Source organism: Chinchilla lanigera, unplaced genomic scaffold (assembly GCF_000276665.1).
Source record: "Chinchilla lanigera isolate Chin_1 unplaced genomic scaffold, ChiLan1.0 scaffold00036, whole genome shotgun sequence".
In the NCBI taxonomy this organism is placed as follows: Eukaryota; Metazoa; Chordata; class Mammalia; order Rodentia; family Chinchillidae; genus Chinchilla; species Chinchilla lanigera.
Genome location: NW_004955437.1, coordinates 13,534,177 through 13,545,065, shown reverse-complemented (window position 1 = coordinate 13,545,065; position 10,889 = coordinate 13,534,177). Strand labels below are relative to the sequence as shown.

The 10,889-nt window shown below is 56.9% G+C and overlaps 1 protein-coding gene and 1 long non-coding RNA gene across 3 annotated transcripts in view; one reads left to right on the top strand and one right to left on the bottom strand.

Annotated features, from left to right (window-relative positions):
* Positions 1-4,567: 4,567 nt before the first annotated feature.
* Positions 4,568-9,206, bottom strand: LOC102019531. The gene is made up of 2 exons (XR_001235077.1): positions 9,063-9,206; positions 4,568-8,871 (listed from the first exon to the last, which is right to left on the bottom strand). It is a non-coding gene; the product is annotated as an uncharacterized LOC102019531 (long non-coding RNA).
* Positions 9,207-10,782: 1,576 nt separating this feature from the next.
* Zmiz1 (zinc finger, MIZ-type containing 1) overlaps positions 10,783-10,889 on the top strand; it is a gene marked incomplete in the record, with an annotated part of 196,207 nt that continues 196,100 nt past the window's right edge. For both annotated transcript variants that reach the window (XM_005389890.2, XM_005389892.2), the window contains 1 exon segment: positions 10,783-10,889.

The window sequence follows — 10,889 nt, the reverse complement described above, 5'->3', positions numbered from 1 at the left end:
CAGAGGAAATTAGCATCATAGTGAGCCCGGAGGGGGAGAGAGGCTGGGATTAATTCACTCTCCCCTTCCTGCTGTCCCTTCAAAGCCTAGAGAGCCCGCTTGGGTTGGGGGAAGGGTCACCTTCCATCCCTAAAGCCCTGCCACACACCTGAGGCCCAATTCTTATCGGAGGAGGTAGAGCGAGCGTAATGATTTGGGCAGGACTGCTGGGAACATCGGAGCCACCACGCAGGGCTTGTGAAGCCACTGGCTCAAATGACTCAGGCTGGCGACCGCCGGGCTGGTGTGACGTCTGCAGAAGCAGGAGCCTAGGTGCTGGCCCGTGGGGGTGCACTGGGAGCCCACAGTCCCTGAAGTATCACTTTGGGTACAGGGGAGCATGTGTGTGCATGCGCATGTGTGTGTGTGGGCAAGTGCGTGTGCGCACACACATGTGACTGCGGCACCGCCAGGGGTGAGGTGTGTCTATGACCGTGGGAGGTGTCATAGCAGCCCTGGTCACAGAAGGAGGGTTCTCCAAGGACTCCTTAGGGGTGCCTGGAGGGGACATGGCCATGCTGAAAGGAGGTCCAGGGTTCAGCCCAAGCTGTTCCTGCAGAAGCCATCATTGCTGGACATCCCTTGGCAGTGCTAGGAAAACAGGGAGTGGTGCGGAAGTCATGGGGGCCCGCTTGGCGTGCTTGGTGCTCACCGGCCGGAGCCCTCCACATATGCCCCGGGCTACTGTGAAGCCTCACCATGAGCACCTCATCTTGGATGAGGGAACTGAGGCTCCTCTCAGCCCCCTCCTACCTCCCTCTAAAGGGAGCACCCCACCCGGTCTCCTGCCCCAGGAGCATCAGACACAGTCCTCTCACAACCCCACTTCATCCCCTCTTCATGCCTGGTTAGGAAAAGCAAACCAAGGGTCAGAAGAACAGAGGGATATGACCCCCACAGCTGAATTCAGGAACCCAACGCTATGACATCCGAGTGGCTTACAGAGGGGCCAGAGAACAACAACCTGGCCCCAGAGCCGCCTAGTAGCTCTCAGCCTTTAGGAGTCTGCACTGGCTTCCAAAACCCCTGAACTGGTCCCCTCAACCCAGCCATTCCTGGGTCACAGACTGTCAACCAGCAAGCCCCTCCCCCGGGGCCCAGCCTCTGGTCTGTGCCACCCACCAGAGGGAGTGACCACGCCTGGCCTGACCCCAACGGCCCCCGTGTGCCCCGCCCACCTCAAAGCTTTGCTCGGGCTGCTCTCTGCCCTGCTCACCCTGCTCAAGTACTCATTTGTCAAGGCCCACCACAAATAGACTTCTCACAAATGTCCTCTCTGTCCCCTGCCCTCAAGGACCTGGAGACATTCTGCTCTTTGGTACAAACCACTTCACCTCTGAGGAGGTCTTAGAGGGCAGACCAGGAGCTTCACACATCTCCCCATCCCTACTCCTTGGGCAGGACAAGGAACAGGACTGCAAAGATGGCACCCCCTTTACCACTGCACAAGCTACCACGTGCCCTCAGAGCATGGCCACATGACATAGAACCCAACAATAAGGCTCTGAGCCGATTTTCTTGGATTCAAATCTCAGCTCTTCCACTTGGGCTCGCTATTTAACCTCTCTACACTGTCATTTAGCAGTGGAAATACTACCACAGCTCCATTTTTGCAAGGTGAAATGGGTTAGCCTACGTAAGTTATTAGAACAACACACTTTACATAGTGTTGGCATGTACTCTGGCCACTGTGAGTATTGCTATGGTTTTGACAGAAGACTACAAAGAGGTACTCTGTCCCCAAGAGCAGGGGAGTCCACACAGAAACAGTAAAGGAAGTTTAACATTTCTAGGGGCTGGGGATTTAGCTCAGCGACATAGCGCCTGCCTGGCAAGCATAAGGTCGTGAGTTTGATTCCCAGTACCGGAAGAAAAAAAAAATTCTAGTCATCTCAGGAAGGGTTACCAGCAGTTCCACTGCTGGTTTCACAGATAAGGAAACTGAGGCTCACAAAGGTGATGTGAGCAGTCCCACTTCACAGATAAGGAAACTGAGGCTCACAAAGGTGATGTGAGCAGTCCCACTTCACAGATAAGGAAACTGAGGCTCACAAAGGTGATGTGAGCTCCCTGAGTGCCTGCAGGGTTGGGATGCGGGGGGCCAGGTCATGCAGCTCCAAAGTCCAAGCTCTTTCAACAAGCCAGCGCTGCCTCTCTGTCTGGCAGGGAGATAAGGCGTGTACACAAATAGCTGTAATCCAAGGTAGAAAGTGATAAGTGCCAAAGCGAGCGATAAGCTCTGGGAGGCGGGGCCTGCAGCTGCAGGAAGGAAAGGGGTGCAGGTCAGGTCAGGCTTAGGGAGGGCTGGTGTCTGATTCCAGCCTGGAAGGTGCAGGCAGGGAAGGAGGGGGCTGGGAGCTGAGATTTGGTCCCTGTTGCCATAGTACCTATAGTGTCACCAAAGCCCATAAATACTTAGAAGGGGAAGAAGAGAGGAAAGGAGGTAGAAAGGCCAAGCAGGAGGGTGGGCCTGCCCTGTGTCTACCGGGCCCAGGACCATCCCCGTCACCACGAGAGCTCCGAAGGCCTTCAGAGGTCAGTCCTCCTTCAGGCCCAAGTGGACTGCCTGACCAATTGGGTGCTGCACTTGATACCAGCAAAAACTTTCCAGCAAGTAGAACCGGATGAGGCTTCTCTGTGGGCTGGGGCAGTGGTGGGTTGCAGCCTGCTTGGACCAGCTCCTAAGAGCTGACTCAAATTTTCAGGAAGTGTGAGCAAGTTGATGTTAGACTGGCAGCTTGAAATGGGCCGCGGTGGGAGTATTTACACGATGGAAATCAGCAAATACTACCAATCAGGTTCTCCCCCCTTTGGAGAGCCAGATGTTAAACATTTACCAGCACACCACTGCGCAGAGAGCGGTTTGCTGTGTGTGGGAGCCGTGAGTGCCCCATCTCCGGAAGTGTACAAACAATGACCATCAGTTTCCTAGAGCACTGAGGCACTGAGGCTACGGGGTTCTTGCTTAGTGAGGGGCTCAGCTCAGGGAACCTCAGAAGCCCCTTTCCGGCTCCAAGTGCCTAGGAAAAGTCGGGTTTAAGAACACACTAAATCAGGGTAATTATTCATGCCAGGAAATCATTAACTACTGGACCCAGAAGGTGGGAGTTGGGCAGGAACCCGAGAAAACATGTGAGGAGCCACTCGCTTGAGATTTCGCAGGTAGGAAACTTTGCCTGATGTCAACATGGCCAGCGAGGGGCAATACAGGGACCAGAGCCCCTATCTCCAGCCCCTCAGCCATGAGCTTTTTGAGGGCATACAGGCTGGATGCTGCCTACAGGGTGGGAAGTCCTTCCATACAAGGTCTGTTTCGGTGTCTGTCTCCTCCACCGACCACAGGTGCAGAGGAGCATGAACCAGATCTGCTTCTGCATAGTTGGACACCCAGGGCCAAGGTTTGTACCTGGCACACAGCTCGTGTTCAATAAATATTTGTTGATTGAATCAGTGTGTCCGAGATCCTGTCTTCTGGTAGCACGCAGGGGCTAGAAGTGTCATCTTCTGAGGCCATCAACACCTGCGTCCCCATTCCCATATGTGACATGGAATCCAGAGACCAGGGTTCAAATGCCAACTCTGCCCAGCACTCGTGTAAACTTACCTAGATCATCAGGCCTTTGGAAGGCCAGTTTGTTTCTCTACAAAGGGGGTTGTGCCATTTGCAAATCTGCATCCTCCCAAGGATGCTGCTGCGGCACTTCCATGTGACAAAAAACTTTTTTAAAAACAAAAACAGACTCTAAGGTACTGTGCCCACAGGAGGGAGGAGAGAGCTTGAAAAGCTGTCTCTGGTGGCCAGCCTGACCCCAGGGCTCCTGGTGGATACTGGCCAGTGGGCAGGATGTGGCTCCTGTAGGGCTGTTTGGAGAAATCTGGATCAGACCAGCTCATGTCCTAGGGATCTGGGATCCAGGGGTAGACAGAACTCCCAGAGGACAGGGAGGGGAGGATGCAATAAGATGGAATGGGAGCCAGGCATGGTGGCACAGGCCTGTAATCCCAGCTGTCAGGAGGCTGAAGCAGGAGGATCACTATGAGTTCAAATCTAGCGTGGGCTACACAGTGATATCAAGGCCAGGCTGAACTACAGAGTGAGACTCTCTCAAAAAAACTAAAACCAACCAAACAAAAAAAGATGGCTTAGGAGACTTTGGGAAACCCTTTCCTTCTAAGGCCAAAGGCAGAAAACAAACTGGGCAACTTTTAAACCACTTTTGTCTCTGGGTGACTTTTAAAGTACTGTATTTTCATCTCTGCAGAGCTGTTCATCAGGTCCACAGTCCCCACTGCGATGGACTTCATGTGTGAGAGAAAGGTTGGTGCCTAGCGGCAGGGTGGGACATCCACCTAGGCCCACCCCACAAGCAAAGCAAGGTCTCCCCTATGTTCCATGGGGAAGACACTTGTACAGCTTCCCCAGATAGGCACTGTAATCCTCCCCTGGTAGGGTGGGCACTAGGTTGGCAGGGAGGGAGCCCAGCTCACTCCAGGCAATGGTTGGGTAAGGAAGCAAAGCATGGCAGGGTGCTGGTGGCACCTGGATTTATCAAAGTTGGTGAGGTAGCAGGAGACTGGGCTCTGGGGCCATGGAGGCAGGTGGAGGGCGTCCACGGAGGGGCCACAGTGGGGAGCCGAACAGAAAGGGCCTGTGTCAGCAGCCAGGCCCCTGGGCAGCAGGCTCCCGCTCCATTCTCTTCCGCGGGATTCTGGTTGGCACCAGCTGTGGTTGTGAACAATGCCTGGATTTCTTTCTTTCTTCTTCTCTCTCTCTTCTTTTTTCTATTTTAATGGGTGGGGGGAGTCATTCATTGAACAGCTCAGCATCCTGGAGGCGTCTGGCATTGTGTCCTTGAAAAAAAAGCATTTGCAGGGGCCCCACAGCTGGTTACAAGGTATAGGAAGCCACACCAGACTGGGAGCCCTAGCTGCAGCCCCGCTGCTGCCCAGTGACCATGGGCAGGTCTGTGCCCCACTCTGATCTGTTTCCCCACAGCCTCCACAACAGCTTGTCTTCCAGGCCCCACACGATGTTGGCGCTTTACTTTCCTTGCTCTTACAGTGGCATTTGATGGGGACAGTCCTTCCTGGGGCCTTGGGAGTCCATCTTGTGTGCCCCTGTGCCTTCTACCGCACTTTACTGCCTGCCAGCCCCTCGGGTGCTGTACTGATGACAGGACGGAGCAGCGGGCCACCCTGTACCCTGCAGCCTATGCTAAGGTACCACACTGGGCAAATGAAACGCCCCATGCCTCAGTTTCCTTAGCTGTAAAATGGAACGGTTAATACTAACCTACAGCTCAGATGAGGATCACAGGAGCTCAAACAGTTGAGCTACTCAGGGCCTGGCACATGTTAAGAATTTAACAAGCTTTTGCATGGTAGCTAAGCAGCAGGCAAAGCCAGTAGCACCCAGAATAGAGAGGAGGCCAGCAGTACGTCTGGCCAAGACACCAAGACAGGCTCCCAGGTAGGCAGCTGTGGCTGTGGCCTTGAAGACTGGGAGAGGTGTGTCCCAGGAGGAAGGAAAGAATGAGCACAGAATGCTAGCTAGCAATTCTGGAAGCCACCCAGCATGGTGAAAGGACAAGGTCAGGGCAAGGGAGCACTAGCCCTGAGGCCAGCAGCCTGAAGGTCGGCGCAATGTCGAGAGGCAGGAGGTGCAGTCTTCCACTTGCTGTCCCAGCCTGCTGCACCCCGGTGCTCTGTGCATGGCTCCCAGGGCCAGAGGAAAGGGTCCTGCAGGAGGATAAGGGGTTCTCAGGCACTGCTGGCACTGCCCAGCTACATGGCTCTGGGGAAGCCACCACCTCCCTTTAGGACTGTTTAGTCACCCATAAAAGTGCTATTGTGTGGCTCAGAGGATGAGAATTGCTCTATGAGCAAGGGTGAGAGTTGCTACTTCTTCAGCCCTAGATGTCTCCTGTCCTGGGCAGCTCCTTGCTGTACCTATCAGTTTCCTGCCCCTACCCCACTGAAGGCGCCCCTGTGAGTGTGCTTCTTGAAGCAGTGCCCCAGAAACCTAAAGTGGACTACAGGTCAACCCAAGGGTGAAAGGCTCACAGGACGATCAGAGGCCAAAGTGCCACTGGACAGTTCACTCTTCACCCTAGGTACTCAAGCTTTTGAACCTGGTAGAGGGGGAAACGGAAGCACAGGGAGGCTGTGATGTGCTCATGCCATATGCAGGTAGGCATGGTGGGGTGGGTACCCAGCTGTGCCCACGCTGAAGCAGATCTGTCTACTCTCAGGGTCTCCCTGGGGGTGGAGGTGGGGGACTGAACTGGATGTGGAACCAGGAGCAAGGAGAGCAGAGCTCCATGGTGGAGAGTGAGACACTGGCCCAGGAGAAGGGTCCTGGAGAGTCAAGGCCAGGTGCTGGACTCAGAGAAGGGAGGGGAAATCCTATTGGAACAACACAAAGAGGCAGAGCTGAGAGTCCAACAAGCAAGGACATTGTACCTCTCTGCTGTACTTGACCATCCACCTGTGGGAGGCTCAGGCGCAAAGCTACGCAGCGCCCAGTGCTTCCTGGATCCACCAAGGGGTGAATGCTAAATGCATTCTCTGTCATATCACAGCCATAGGAAGGACCCTCAACTTCCCTTGCACATGGGTGATGGTCTTTACCCCAAAGAACCTGCAGGCCACCTCATTCTTACCATAGATGGCAATAAGATGAGGGCAAAACACCATTTTCTACCCCCAGGAACAGCCAGACCGTAAGCCCAACCCTTGTGTCACCCACCTAACAGCTGAGATCACCAGCAGGTCACAGAGCCTCTGAGGACCTTCCTGCGGCCGCAGTGACACCTGGCTTGTGACACGGATGGAAGAAGGTTTCCCTAGTGCCTGGCACACAGTCAGCTCTCCACACATGTGATTTTCCTTCCACCTCCCCAGGACCAATCCAAATGTCCCTGGCTCCCATCAGGGGTTAGGGGTGGGAGTTCGGACAGAGAAGGCAGTCACTGGGACAAGAAAACAGCCCCACACGCACCTGTCCCCATCTCCCAGACTGCAAAGGGCCTCCTGGACCAGCTGGCCATACTCACTGTACTCTGCACATGTCCTGTGTGCCCAGGGGCCTGAAGCCTTTCACTACCTGAGCCTGTGACTTCAGCCTTCTGAGATCTGGGTCCTGCTCTCAGCCATGGCCTCTTTGTTCTGATGATGGTTTCCAGGGAGGGGAAATGAATAGCATCCCAGTCTGTGGGGCAAGCCAAGACCCTGTATGAGCACCTGAGGGCTGTGCCATGCAGCCTGCACCCCCATAATGGGTCCTGAAGCTGCCTCTGGATCCAGGTGATGCCTGGCCAGCCCTGGCAAAACAAGGATAATCTTCCAGGTCCCAGGGCTGGGACTATGGCACTTTCATCTCTGCCTCACTTCAGACTTCCTGGACCAGACAGGCTGAGGTGGAGAGACTGCGGTCTCAAGATACATAGGCCTCACGAAGACATCACTGGCAGGGAACCTTGCCCTTAAGCTAACAAGGCCCAGAGAGGGAAACCCAGTTGTTTGGGCCATGCGTAGAGTCCATCAGTGTAGATGAGGAGCTAGGCTGCAGCCAGCAGGAAAATGGTACCAAGGACTTGAGTTTGCATCTGGATCCAGTATGGACTTGTAATATACACAACTCCAGTTCCTTAAACTACTACCCAGGATCCTCGCCCCACTGTCCTCAGCACACAGTAGGCACTGAATAGGTCACAGCATCATCCAAGACCTCCGAGTGATCTGACCTGCCCTCTGGTAAGATCTGATCTTTCCCCTGGAAGATGTCAGAGATGGCCAGGTCCTCCAAGAGCAAGGAGTGGGGCTCCAGTCCCCAAGAAGCCTGGGTGGGGTTTCTCAGACTTGCTGCTCTAAGTGCCCTGCTTGCACATCTAGGGAGGGCTGGCCTTACCCCAGGTTGTGGGCTGCTAAGGCCTGGTTCTGCTTGGCTCCTCTGTGGCCACTTCCTCATTCCCCAGGTATAAATACTGGCTGGAAGCTTCTGGATAGGAGCTTCTGAACATGAGTGATCACCCTGAGGTCATCCGAATTCCCCCACTTCCTGGAGATGGTCAGCCCAGGATATTCACTGAGGGATTTGGACAGAAAGCCGAGAGGGCCCAGTGTCCTGACCTGGTACCATCAAGGCAATAGGAACTGGCCCAGTTTCTGGCTGGGGCTGGTTTCGTGCATCCAAAGTCCTTAAATGCTTGGAAACTCCACTGCGGGATTTTAGACCTGGGGGTGGCGTGGCTTTCTGCTCACTGCAATGCTGGAAGAGGCTGGGGTTGGGAGAGCTGTAGGTCTAGCGACCAGGCAGCAAGCTGAATTCCCACCTTACAAGTTAGGGCTTCAAGGCTTTCTCAGGCTGCCCTCCAGCCACCTGTGAACTTGGGCCACCCACAGGCTGAGAAGCAGGGACTCCCTCCCACAGGAATTTACTGGGACTGTGCCTCCGGGTGTCCCCAGAGGTCAGGAAGTGATTGCATACCACCCACTCTCCCCAGAGATACTCAGCTGCCACCTGTGGGTGGGTGGGGGAGCCACGGCGGTAACAGTCCATTCCGTGCGTGACAGATCAGAAGGCCAAGGAGGCTGGAAAGGAGCACCTTCCCTAGCGCCCAGTGGCAGGAGAAGGCAGGGTTTCCACTGGGAAAATCAAACAGGTTCCGCACACGCACACAGACACATCACGTCCCTGGGGCCCCGAGCTGCAGGCTCCGAGCCCTCAGGAATTCCAGGCTGAGTTCACTGGCTGTCAGACTACCAGAGCCTTGGGAATGAATTCACGTTGCCTCCTCTCTCCCGGCGATGGAAGGAGTGATCTCTCCAGCCCTGAAGGAGTTCAAGCCGAGGTCAGAGCGGCCCTCTGAAGGATGTTCTAAAATAGGGGTCTGTGCTGGCGGGAGGACGCCAGCCTTCCACTCCCCCACCCCCTCCGCCGGGTCCAGGAGCACTCGGATCGCCGCCCACGAGGCCCCGGCAGCCCGCGAGTCTGCGTGGCACGTCGGCGCTCCCATGCGGACCTCGTCAATCAGGCAGCGGCTAGGACTTCTTCCGCCCGCCGGGCCCCGGGGGAGACTCCCGCCCGTGCCGCCTCCCCGTGCCCGCCCCCAGCGGTGTCATTGTTCTCTGACGTCACGCTGCGGCCCCGCCTCTCGCCCCCCACCTTTCCTCCCCACCTCCGGCTCCCGGCGCCCGCGACCCTGCAGCCTCCGACGCCCTGGCGGTGCAGGGCTCCCCCCGCGGCCCGGCCGGGGCTGCGCCCCCTTGCGCTCTCCCCAACTTGCCTTTGTTATTCCAGCTCCCTTCCTCGCCTCGCCTCCGACACCGCGGCGGCCTGCAAAACGCGGAGCTCGGACCTGCTTCTACACCTGGATGGTGAAGCGGGCTTCAGGCCCAACCTTCCCCGCCTGTCCGCCCGGGAGGGGAGCGCGTGCGTGCGCGCGTGTGTGTGTCCAACCCAAGCGCTGATTATGCTGGGAAATGAAAGTGCCGCCCATCAAGGGTGGGGTGCCCCGAGAAAGGGGTGTGGAAGAGGAGGTGTATGGGGGGTGCGAGTGTGTGTGTACGTGAACGCAAGATTTCGAGAACAGGGAGTGTTTTGGTTTTTGGGTGTACGTGGAGTTGTGTGCAGCGATGTTTGCATGCGTGTGTGTACAGCTGCGTGTCTGAGTGCTCACTCTGACAGTGTGCGCGGGCGTGTTGTGAGGGAAAGTGTGTGTGCGAGCGCATTTGTGTGCGGGGAGTATCATGTTTGCAGAGCTGAGGGTGGGCGCGAATATGTGTGCCGTGTGTGTAGGAGTTCTGTGCGTGTGACGACGTGAGCCAGAGTGGGCGCGCACTAGGACTCTGGGGGGCGGGCTGCGAGGGGAACCCCGCGAGTGGGCGCGCCCAGCTGCGACTCGGGACTGCCTCCGCTCCTTGCCTCCCCTACAGCCGTGCCCAAGCCTGGGTGGAGGTAGGGGCCGGGTCTGCCGCCCCCACCTCGCCGGCGCGCACGGCGCCCCAGGCGCTGCCCGAGAAGCCTCGAACACCCACGCGTCTGGGGCCGACTCGGGTGTCCAGAGTCGCGGTGCGCGTCGCACCCAGCTCCATCCAGCCGTCGAGAGGAGCGCACGCTGGCCTCTTGTCGCCCTCAGCTGTGATCCTCTTCCCACCCCCCAAGCTCCGGAGGTTAGGAACTAACCCAAAGTCTCCTCCAGGGAAGGCTTTGGAGATCTTGTTAGCATCTCACCCATCCCAGTTCAGGTACCAGACAGCGCCGGCGGCCCGGGGTGCACATCAGGCGGGGGCGTGCAAGTGCGCCCGCAGGGATGGGTTGCGCCCGGCAAGCGGGTGCATTTGATGTTCTCCCCAAAGTGATCCCTTCCTAGGTTCAAAATTTCTCTTCTCCAAACTTACTGGGGCGGGGGCGTGGGGGGCGTGCGCCAGCTGAGGCTCAGGGAAGAGAACTAGGGGGGGTCGAGTGGACGAGCTGCGTGGGGGGGTGACGCGGAGCCGTCAGTGCCAAGTGAGGAAAAGCTTGTGGAGCGCTGAGCCAAGGGAGTAAGGAAGAAAGCGAGGAAAGATCGGGAGAGGCGGAAAGAAAGAGCGCGGCGAGAGCGCAGAGAGAGTGAGGAGAGCGCTGGCGGCGGCTCGGCGCTCCGTTCCGGCTGTGCTCCGCGCCGGCTTTTGCGTGCGGCCGGCGGCGCGGGGCCCTTTGGAAATAGAATAGCCAATGTAATCTGACACTTCAACTTGCTCGGCTCCGGGCGAGTTGATTCACTTACTCACCCCCTAACGCCGAGTTCCTTTTCACTGTCTGTGGACATTAAAAAAGCGAGCGGCGGCGGCGGGCGCCCGGGAGAGCC